Raw genomic sequence first — 12,588 nt, 5'->3', positions numbered from 1 at the left:
TGACGTCCTTAGTTCCTGGTGGCACTTCCTGTTTTGTTTCCGTTGCCATAGTAACGTATCGTGTCTCCTGCCTTCTGTCTTTCTCATGCACCTGCCTCCTAATTTATGTCGCTATTTAAGCCTGCCCTTGTCTGTCATTCGCTCTCACAGTCTAAATTTGTGTTTCGATGCAACAGGTGACGTCGCTATCCCTCATTGTGGTAAATACTTTTTTTGATACTTGCTAGCTTCTACTGACGGTCCCTGACACAAGGCTGAAGCTTAGAGGTGACAGAGCTTTTGCCGATGCTGCTCCCAAGCTCTGGAACGACCTACCTCTGAGTTTTAGACAAGCCTCCTCTCTTCTTGTTTTTAAATCTCTCTTAAAAACATACTTTTATTCCTTGGCTTTTAACACTGAGTGATATCCATCCTGCAATGGCTCACCATACACCTGCTGTGAACCTGTGTTTATGTTTTATTTATTTATTTTTTATCAAGTTCTATTTGTGTTGCGTTGTTCGCTCGGTTCTCGTATTTTCTTTTAACCTGCCCATTGTACAGCACTTTGGCTACCCTCGTGGTAAATTTTAAATGTGATTTATAAATAAAGTTGATTTGATTTGATTTAATTCCACAATATACGTTTGTTTATTTCCCGAGCTCACATGCTAGCGCCTTTTTTTCTTTTTAGCTCACATGCTAGTTCTGTTGGTTTGTTTGCAGTGCCTTTGTGCAAGTTTTTTTGTTCCTAGTCTGTTTTTGTAGTCAAATAAATCATCATTCTTACCTTGACGCTGCATCCACGAGAGAACAAAACCACACCACGTTGCCAGCTAAACGTCACAGTTATGATATTATAAGCATCTGTTTCATCCAACCCCTTTTCAAGCCTTGCATAAATGTCTCTGCCAAAATGTTAAAAAAAACTGTGTTGTTGTAGTGAGCAGGTTTGAAATAAATACTTCAATTCATTTCATTATCCAATCTAATCCACTCCACTTTATTTGAACATCATAAATGCCCTCCCGGTAACAGTTCGAGATGCCACCTCAGTAGAAGCATTTAAGTCTCACCTTAAAACTCATTTGTATACTCTAGCCTTTAAATAGACTCCCTTTTTAGACCAGTTGATCTGCCGTTTCTTTTCTTTTTCTTCTATGTCCCATTCTCCCTTGTGGAGGGGGTCCGGTCCGATCCGGTGGCCATGTACTGCTTGCCTGTGTATCGGCTGGGGACATCTCTGCGCTGCTGATCCGCCTCCGCTTGGGATGGTTTCCTGCTGGCTCCGCTGTGAACGGGACTCTCGCTGCTGTGTTGGATCCGCTTTGGACTGGACTCTCGCGACTGTGTTGGATCCATTATGGATTGAACTTTCACAGTATCATGTTAGACCCGCTCGACATCCATTGCTTTCCTCCTCTCCAAGGTTCTCATAGTCATCATTGTCACCGACGTCCCACTGGGTGTGAGTTTTCCTTGCCCTTATGTGGGCCTACCGAGGATGTCGTAGTGGTTTGTGCAGCCCTTTGAGACACTAGTGATTTAGGGCTATATAAGTAAACATTGATTGATTGATTGATAAATGTTTTCAAAGTGCTGCACAACAATCTTAAAAACAATGTTCAAATATCCTTAGCTCCAACAATGACTGAATAAAAAATAAAACCAATATAAAAAAATAGAACAAATAAATGTGATTAAAAACGATTTTAAAGGGTAAAACCAATTAAAACAATAAATAGAAAAAATACGAAATAAAATAACAATTAGCAGTTTTAAAAAATAAAGATAGACAAAAGGAAAAAAACAGCCTGCATGGCAGATTTGTGTCAACATTGCAACTTTTTCTAGATAGATTCCACCTCATTCCCCCTTTTAAAAAAAAAAAAAGTTTTTTAATGTTTTTTTGTTTTTTTTTGCAATAGCATTTCCAGAATGTGTGGCAGGCCGGTAAATAATTAGACCCCGGGCCGCACTTTGGACACACCTGGATTAAGGAACGCTGATGAAGAATGGGTGTCCCCGGGCTGTATTTGCCTTAAGTCTTCCTGCACTGCACGCCACTTTGTGCCTCAAAGCAGACAAACAGGCATTTGAATAAAATGTCCAATGTTTGAACGAGCTGTGCTTGTTTGGTGGACAAATCGGATCGCGGCAAACGCAAACCCCGCTTCCATATGAGTTGGGAAATTGTGTTAGATGTAAATATAAACAGAATACAATGATTTGCAAATCATTTTCAACCCATATTCAGTTGAATATGCTACAAAGACAACATATTTGATGTTCAAACTTATTTTTTTGGGGCAAATAATCATTAAAATTAGAATTTGATGCAAGCAACACGTGACAAAGAAGTTGGGAAAGGTGGCAATAAAAACTGATAAAGTTGAGGAATGCTCATCAAACACTTATGTGGAACATCCCACAGGTGTGCAGGCTAATTGGGAACAGGTGGGTGCCATGATTGGGTATAAAAACAGCTTCCCAAAAAATGCTCAGTCTTTCACAAGAAAGGATGGGGCGAGGTACACCCCTTTGTCCACAACTGCGTGAGCAAATACTCAAACAGTTTAAGAACAACGTTTCTCAAAGTGAAATTGCAAGAAATTTAGGGATTTCAACATCAACGGTCCATAATATCATCAAAAGGTTCAGAGGATGCGTCGGCAAGAAAACAGCAAAAGGTAGGAAATAAAGGATTTATTAAACTCAAAACAGGCTAGAACAACATCACTGGTGCTAATAGAAAAAGGTAAACAAATGGCGCTAGCATGGAGGCTAGGAATAGGAACAGAAACACTATACTTGGCACAAAGGCGCAAAAAGGGGGAAAAAAAAGGAATAAAATAAAGCTTAGCCTGGAAGCTAGCGAGATAGAGCATGAAAAAACAAGTCGTCAGCAGTTGCGTGAAAGCAAACTAAAGTCCGACAATGAATGACGAGAAGGGACGGGCTTAAATAAGGCAGTAATCAAAATAGAAACAGCTGTGCGTTGAAAACGAGGGGCAGGTGAACTAATAAGCTACCATGGTGACAAAGCAAACAGGAAATAAGGAGTCATACGGAGAGATATACAAAAAATGGAAACAGAACAACAAACTGTGAAGATCCGAGCAGCGGATCGCAACCAATCTGAAGAAATCACTCCACATGGCCGGAAACCAACATTGAATGACAGTGACCTTCGATCCCTCAGATGGCACTGTATCAAAAACCGACATCAATCTCTAAAGGATATCACCACATGGGCTCAGGAAAACTTCAGAAAACCACTGTCACTAAATACAGTTGGTTGCTACATCTGTAAGTGCAAGTTAAACCTCTACTACGCAAAGTGAAAGCCATTTATCAACAACATCCAGAAACGCCGCCGGCTTCTCTGGGCCCGAGATCATCTAAGATGGACTGATGCAATGTGGAAAAGTGTTCTGTTGTCTGACGAGTCCACATTTCAAATTGTTTTTGGAAATATTCGACATCGTGTCGTATGGACCGAATGGGAAGCGAACCATCCAGACTGTTATCGACGCAAAGTTCAAAAGCCATCATCTGTGATGGTACGGGGGTGCATTAGTGCCTGAGGCATGGGTAACTTACACACCTGTGAAGGCACCATTAATGCTGAAAGGTGCATACAGTTTTTGGAACAACATATGCTGCCATCTAAGTGCCGTCTTTTTCATGGACGCCCCTGCTTATTTCAGCAAGACAATGCCAAGCCACATTCAGCACGTGTTACAACAGCGTGGCTTCGTAAAAAAAAAAAAGTGGGTACTTTCCTGGCCCGCCTGCAGTCCAGACCTGTCTCCCATCTAAAATGTGTGGCGCATTATGAAGCGTAAAATACGACAGCGGAGACCCCGGACTGTTGAACGACTGAAGCTCTACATAAAACAAGAATGGGAAAGAATTCCACTTTCAAAGCTTCAACAATTAGTTTCCTCAGTTCCCAAACCTTTATTGAGTGTTGTTAGAAGAAAAGGTGATGTAACACAGTGGTGAACATGCCCTTTCCCAACTACTTTGGCATGTGTTGCAGCCATGAAATTCTAAGTTAATTATTATTTATGAGTTTGAACATCAAATATCTTGTCTTTGTAGTGCATTCAACTGAATATGGGTTGAAAAGGATTTGCAAATCACTGTATTCCGTTTATATTTACATCTAACACAATTTCCCAACTCATATGGAAACGGGGTTGGTAATATTCATGTGGCAGACACGTCTTTTTTTTTTTTTTAATGGCCCATTTGAGACAGTGCCAGCGACGACGCACCTGCCTCTCCAGATGTAAGACAATACGAGAAGACGTCGAATGAGCGTGACCGCCAGGCAAACGGTTCTGCTGATGCAACCACCGCTGGACAAACCGGCGCGTCGAAAAACAACCACACACACACACACACACACACACACACACACACACACACACACACACACACACACACACACACACACACACACACACGCACACACACATAGAAAACACCAGGGAGGACGAGAGTGAGGGGGTGCCAGATGTGTCGGATCGGAGGCTGATAAAGTTGATACCTCAGCATGTTTACACTCTGCATCTGCTGCTCTACTACGGCAAATATGTTCAGGGGGGGGGGGGGGGGGGGGGGGGGGGCTGGGAAGAATTCTGTCAATTTCAGGTTATACGGCGTGAGAGCGCCTGTTTTAGAGACGTCCTTTTATTGTCATTATTCAAATTTGAACTTTACAGTACAGATAACGGACTTTTGTTGCATTGGCTCGTTGCCTTGCAGGATAAAAGAGCAATAAGGTGCAGATATAAATAAATAGATTACTGGGAGGGGAGGCGTGGGGGTTTGAGGTGCAGGTAACATACCCCTTCCCCTTCGAGCTGTCCTGGATGAAATGAAATTCTTTTTTTTTTTTTTTTTTTTTTTATTAAATCAACATAAAAATACACAAGATACACTTTCCATTAGTGCATCAACCCCCCCCAAAGAAAACCCCTCCCTCCCCCATTCACACTCATCCACAGCCACTCACAGAAAAAAGGGTTGTTTCTTTCTGCTACCAAAATTCTGGTTCCCAAAACATATATAACACAGTCTGCAAGGGACACAGTCCCTGAAACACACGCCGGTCCACTAACACTATCCATCCATCCATTTTCTACCGCTTATTCCCTTTTGGGGTGGCGGGGGGCGCTGGCGCCTATCTCAGCTACAATCGGGCGGAAGGCAGGGTACACCCTGGACAAGTCGCCACCTCATCGCAGGGCCACACTAACACTTTCATTAATTCCTTTTTTTGATATAATTGTTTAAATGATTTTACTTCCTTTTTTATCCAAGACAATGTCGTTTTTTTCCTTTTTTTTTTAAATCTCATGTTAGTGAAGTGAATTATATTTATATAGCGCTTTTCTCAAGTGACTCAAAGGGCTTTACATAGTGAAACCCAATATCTAAGTTACATTTAAACCGGTGTGGGTGGCACTGGGAGCAGGTGGGTAAAGTGTCTTGCCCAAGGACACAACGGCAGTGACTAGGATGGCTGCAGCGGGGAATCGAACTTGCAACCCTCAAGTTGCTGGCACGGGCCACTCTACCAACTGAGCTATACCGCCTAATATTTCATTTTATTAGAAAAAAAAAAAAAATGACCTCATTTTCATCAGACCAGGTTGTTAATGAAATTAGACTAGTCTAAAAGGTTTTTAAAACCAGGTCCAGTCCAGACAATGTCCAAGTCGGGCTCAGCAACACACACCCTCATCCATGCACGACAACACAAATTAGGGAAACAACAGATTGCATATAAGTTATAAACAAAATTACATTTTCATAAAAAGCATTTAAGGATTTCCCATCTTTTTTCATGTTTTTCGGCATCATTATCGTTGTCAATCATGTATCTTTCTAAAGTTAAAAAATACTGAATACAGGTTTTAAAGAAAGTAATACTAAGTGAATATCTATTTTTGGCCTTAAAAATAAACCTTTTGCCAAGTACTATAATTAAATTGGACAGAATTTCTAGGCGCAGTCAAGGCGTTGAGGGGTTCCGGTTTGGTAACCGCAGGATTAGGTCTCAGTTTTTGCAGAAGATGTGGTCCTGATGGCTTCATCTAACCGGGATCTGCAGCTCTCACTGTATCGGTTCGCAGCCGAGTGTGAAGCGACCGGAATGAGAATCAGCACCTCCAAGTTCGAGTCCATGGTTCTCGCCCGGAAAAGGGTGGAGTGCCATCTCCGGGTTGGGGAGGAGACCCTGCCCCAAGTGGAGGAGTTCAAGTACCTAAGAGTCTTGTTCAAGAGTGAGGGAAGAGTGGATCGTGAGATCGACAGGCGGATCGGTGCGGCGTCTTCGGTAATGCGGACGTTGTACCGATCCGTTGTGGTGAAGAAGGAGCTGAGCCGGAAGGCAAAGCTCTCAATTTACCGGTCGATCTACGTTCCCATCCTCACCTATGGTCATGAGCTTTGGGTCATGACCGAAAGGATAAGATCACGGGTACAAGCGGCCGAAATGAGTCTGGGGCTCTCCCTTAGAGATAGGGTGAGAAGCTCTGCCGTCCGGGAGGAACTCAAAGTAAAGCCGCTGCTCCTCCACATCGAGAGGAGCCAGATGATGTGGTTCGGGCATCTGGTCAGGATGCCACCCGAACGCCTCCCTAGGGAGGTGTTTAGGGCACGTCCAACCGGTAGGAGGCCACGGGGAAGACCATGTCTCCCGGCTGGCCTGGGAACGCCTCGGGATCCCCCGGGAAGAGCTAGATGAAGTGGCTGGGGAGAGGGAAGTCTGGGTTTCCCTGCTTAGGCTGTTGCCCCCGCGACCCGACCTCGGATAAGCGGAAGAAGATGGATGGATGGATGGATATAATTAAATTTTTTTTCCAATCATTTTGGAACTTGCAAGCATGTCTCTTTTTTCGTTCTTCTGCTTTGTTTCCTTGCTGTGCGTGCAGTTGTGCACTGAGCTCCAAAAGCGTTAGGCTGCAAGGGGTTCTGGGTATTTGTTCTGTTGTGTCATTCTTGTTTGGTGTCGGTTCACAGGGGTTGGTTTAGCTCGGTTGGTAGAGTGGCCGTGCCAGCAACTTGAGGGTTGCAGGTTCGATTCCCGCTTCCGCCATCCTAGTCACTGCCGTTGTGTCCTTGGGCAAGACACTTTACCCACCTGCTTCCAGTGCCACCCACACTGGTTTGAATGTAAATTAGATATTGGGTTCCACTATGTAAAGAGCTTTGAGTCACTAGAGAAAAAGCGCTATATAAATATAAGTCACTTCACATTCACTTCAAAGTGTGGCGTATAATAGCAACAGTGTTAAAGTTCTTTATACTGCCACCCTCAGTGTGACATGTATGGCTGTTGACCAAGTACAAACTATGTTTCCATATGAGTTGGGAAATGGTGTTGGAGGTAAACAAAAACAGAATACAATGATTTGCAAATCCTTTTCAACCCATATTCAGTTGAATGCACAACAAAGACAAGATATTTGCTGTTCAAATTCATAAACTTTTTTTTTTTTATGCAAATAATAATTAACTTAGAATTTCATGGCTGCAACACGTGCCAAAGTAGTTGGGAAAGGGCATGTTCACCACTGTGCCACATCACCTTTTCTTTTAACAACACTCAATAAAGGTTTGGGAACTGAGGAAACTAATAGTTGAAGCTTTGAAAGAGGAATTATTTCCCTTTTTTTTTTTTATGTAGAGCTTCAGTCGTTCAACAGTCCGGGGTCTCCGCTGTCGTATTTTACGCTTCATAATGCGCCACACTTCGATGGGAGACACGTCTGGACTGCAGGCGGGCCAGGAAAGTACCTGCACTCTTTTTTTACGAAGCCACGCTGTTGTAACACGTTCTGAATGTGGCTTGGCATTGTCTTGATGAAATAAGCAGGGGCGTCCATGAAAAAGACGACGCTTAGATGGCAGCAAATGTTGTTCCAAAACCTGTATGTACCTTTCAGTATTAATGGTGCCTTCACAGATGTGTAAGTTACCCCTGTTTTAGGCACTAATGCACCCCCATACCATCACAGATGCTGGCTTTTCAACTTTGCGTCGCTAACAGTCTGAATGATTCGCTTCCCCTTTGGTCCGGATGACGAATATTTACAAAAACATTCTGAAATGTGGACTCGTCAGACCACAGAACACTTTTCCACTTTGCATCAGTCCATCTTCGATGATCTCGGGCCCAGAGAAGCCGGCGGCTTTTCTGGATGTTGTTGATAAATGGCTTTCGCTTTGCATAGTAGTGCTTTAACTTGCACTTACAGATATAGTCACTGTCGTTTTTGTCAGGGATGAGGCCCACTACTGTTGTGTCGTTCGCATACTTCACGATTTGGTGAGTAGTGGACCTGGCGCATGGGAGTAAGGCAAAAAAAATATCGGGTAACGTTGAGCCTCCATACTGTATCACGTGTCCTCCTAGTGGGACAAAGCACCTTGCAAGCATAATTTTATTCCTGTCAGGGGTTCCTTAAATACAACATGTTTGTTTTGATCCTTGGCATGCATGAGTGAGTCTGAACAAGAAGCCTGAATTTGGGATTATTTAGGTGTGCGTAAGTTTGAAGAGTACGCTTGGATGCAAGTGTGTGTGTGTGTGTGTGTGTGTGTGTGTGTGTGTGTGTGTGTGTGTGCTTTGTACAAACAGACAGACAGAAGACCTCTCCAGCACGGAGGAAAAAAATGCGGCGCTCAAAAATATCCGTCTTGTTCCGACACGTTTCATCATTATCCGGCTCCGAGCCGCACCTGACGTACAGCGGCGAGGTTTCCCCCCGCCTCTGGAGGATAGGAAACTGAAAGAGACGTTGAGAATTGGCTTTCCATTTAAAAATATATATTTTTTTAGATTTCGCTGTATTTATTACTAAGTACAGTTGTGTATTTTAGTTGAAATCTTAAGATCCATTCTTTGGATTCAGAGCGTTCTACGAGTCGGAATGTCAATATTTCAGTCCGGAGCTTGCATGGCAGTAGTTGGTGTGACCCCAGGATGCAGGATGCAGGTAAGAAATAGGTTTAATAAGCTAAAAGGCACACAGTAAAGACGGTGGTCACAACAGATAAGGAGGGTGACACTGACAGATACGCCCTTTGTTGACACTTACTTTGCAATAATTTTAGTACCGGTACCGGTACTAAAATTTTTTGGATACTTTTCGGTACTTTTCTCTACTTTTCTAAATAAAGGGTACCACAAAAAAATGGAATGATTGACTTTATTTTAACAAACAATCATTAAACATATGTTTCTTATTGCAATTTTTGTCCTTAAATAAAATAGTAAACATACTAGAAAACTTGTCTTTTAGTAGTATGTAAGCAAACAAAGGTTCCTAATTTAGTCTGCTGACATATGCAATAACATATTGTGTCATTTTCCATTCTATTATGTTGTCAACATTATGAGGGACAAACTGTAAAAATTTATTATTAATCTACATGTTCATTTACTGTTAATATCTGCTTACTTTCTCTCTTAACATGTTCTATCTACACTTCTGTCAAAATGTAATAATCACTTATTATTTTGTTGTTTAGATACTTTACATTTGTTTTGGATGATACCACCAATTTGGATATTAATCCAATACCAAGGAGTTACAGGATCATTGTCCTCATATGTCCAGGGACATACTTCCTGAGTTTATAAACATAATTTATTTTTATTTTTTTAATTCCGACGTAATCATAGCAGTATTGACTAGATATACTCTTGTACTTGGTATCATTACAGTGGATGTCAGGTATAGATCCACCAATGGCGTTTGTTTACATTCTGACGCCGGTGAGCTACAGTGTGTAGTGAAGCAAGGATGATACTTGTAAGAAATGTGCTTTATTTGTCGCCATGGAAGCGAGAATTAGTGATTTAGAAGTCGCTAAAACACTCCCGACGGCTAGCTCGCCATGTCTTAAAGTACCTCTCTCGTTTCAGTGTTATAACTTCACCTTTATATTTAGTTTTTAAGCCGAAATGCGTCCATTCTCCTTTTCCTGTCTACACTCTGTGTCTGCTTGTAAGTACTCTGTGATCGTGCACTGCCGAACATGCTCCTCTGCTCGTAAACCAGAAATGCACGGCACCGAATATGATTCATTAGTATCGCGGTGCTATACTAATACCGGCATACCGTACAACCCCAGTTGACACTTTTAACAAATATTTGAAAACATCCTCTTTAAGTAAAGCTTTTAGTTAACGCACATTTTTAATCCCCTTTATATCCTTCTTATGATGTTGCAGCTGTTGTTTTAATTGAAGATTTCAGTTGTTTATGTGAGAGCATTTCAATAGTGTATGTCAGAGGTAATTCTGAATAATGTCCGAGACCGCTAAAGGGACAAGCGGTAGAAAATGGATGGATGGATGTGAGAGCATTTCAGTAGTGTATCTGAGAGCATTTCAGTAGTGTGTATATGAGTGTTTCAGTAGTGTGTGTGTGAGAAAAACTTTTCAGTTGTTTATGTGAGAGCATTTCAGTAGTGTATCTGAGAGCATTTCAGTAGTGTGTGTGTGAGAAAAACTTTTCAGTTGTTTATGTGAGAGCATTTCAGTAGTGTATCTGAGAGCATTTCAGTAGTGTGTGTGTGAGAAAAACTTTTCAGTTGTTTATGTGAAACATTTCAGTAGTGTGTATAAGAGCTTTTCAGTAGTGTGTGTGAGAGACATTTCAGTTGTTAATGTGAGAGCATTCCACTAGTGTGTATAAGAGTTTTTCAGTAGTATGTGAGAGACATTTCAGTTGTTTATGTGAGAGCATTTCATTAGTGTGTATAAGAGTGTTTCAGTAGTGTATGTGAGAGACATTCCAGTTGTCAATGTGAGAGCATTTCAGTAGCGCGTATAAGAGTATTTCAGTTGTGTGCATAAGAGTGTTTCAGTAGTGTGTGTAACAGTTTTTCAGTAGTGTGTGTGAGGGAAAAACATTTCAGTTTTTTATGTGAGAGCATTTCAATAGTGTATGTAGGATGTAATTCTGAATAATGTCCCAAACGGCCCCTCATATCCCAGCAACCCCCCGCGACCGCAAAAGGGACAAGCGGTAGAAAATGGATGGATGGATGTGAGAGTATTTCAGTAGTGTATGTGACAGCATTTTAGGAGTGTATGTGAGAGCTTTTCAGTTGTGTGTATAAGAGTGTTTTAGTAGTCTACCTGAGAGCATTTCAGTAGTGTGTATGAGAGTGTTTCAGTAGTGTGTGTAAGAGAAAAACATTTCAGTTGTTAATGTGAGAGCATTTAAGTAGTGTGTGAGAGACATTTCAGTTGTTAATGTGAGAGCATGAATTGATTACCATGAATTGATTAAAACTTATTCGGGTGTTACCATTTAGTGGTCAATTGTACGGAATATGTACTGAACTGTGCAATCTACTAATAAAAGTATCAATCAATCAATCAATCAATCAATCAATCAATCAATCAATCAATCAATCAATCAATCAATCAATCAATCAAAAGCATTTCAGTAGTGTGTGTGAGAGACAATTCAGTTGTTAATGTGAGAGCATTTCAGTAGTGTGTATAAGAGTGTTTCAGAAGTGTGTATAAGAGTGTTTCAATAGTGTGTATAAGAGTTTTTCAGTAGTGTGTATAAGAGCATTTCAGTAGTGTGTATCAGAGTGTTTCAGTAGTGTGCATAAGTGTTTCAGTAGTGTGTATAAGAGTTTTTCAGTAATGTGTGAGAAAGAAAAACATTTCAGTTGTTAATATGAGAGCATTTCAGTAGTGTGTAGAATAATGTTTCAGTAGTGTGTGTGAGAGACAATTCAGTTGTTAATTTGGGAGCATTTTAGTAGTGTATATAAGAGTGTTTCAGAAGTGTGTATAAGAGTGTTTCAATAGTGTGTATAAGAGTTGTTCAGTAGTGTGTATAAGAGACATTTCAGTAGTGTGTGTTGGAGTGTTTCAGTAGTGTGTGTGTGAGACAATTCAGTTGTTAATGTGAGAGCATTTCAGTAGTGTGTATAAGAGTGTTTCAGAAGGGTGTATAAGAGTGTTTCAATAGTGTGTATAAGAGTTTTTCAGTAGTGTGTATAAGAGACATTTAAGTAGTGTGTATACGAGCATTTCAGTAGTGTGCGTTAGAGTGTTTCAGTAGTGTGTATAAGAGTTTTTCAGTAATGTGTGAGACAGAAAAACGTTTCAGTTGTTAATGTGAGAGCATTTCAGTAGTGTGTAGAAGAGTTTTTCAGTAGTGTGTATAAGAGTTTTTCAGTAATGTGTGAGAGAGAAAAACGTTTCAGTTGTTAATGTGAGAGCATTTCAGTAGTGTGTAGAAGAGTGTTTCAGTAGTGTGTGTGAGAGACAATTCAGTTGTTAATGTGAGAGCATTTTAGTAGTGTGTATAAGAGTGTTTCAGAAGTGTGTATAAGAGTGTTTCAATAGTGTGTATAAGAGTTTTTCAGTAGTGTGTATAAGAGCATTTCAGTAGTGTGTATCAGTGTGTTTCAGTAGTATGAATAAGAGTGTTTCAGTAGTGTGTATAAGAGCATTTCAGTAGTGTGTATCAGTGTGTTTCAGTAGTGTGAATAAGAGTGTTTCAGTAGTGTGCGTGAGGGACAATTCAGTTGTTAATGTGAGAGCATTTCAGT

The sequence above is a fragment of the Nerophis ophidion genome, linkage group LG02, assembly GCF_033978795.1.
Source record: "Nerophis ophidion isolate RoL-2023_Sa linkage group LG02, RoL_Noph_v1.0, whole genome shotgun sequence".
NCBI lineage: Eukaryota > Metazoa > Chordata > Actinopteri > Syngnathiformes > Syngnathidae > Nerophis > Nerophis ophidion.
This window is presented reverse-complemented; position numbering follows the sequence as displayed.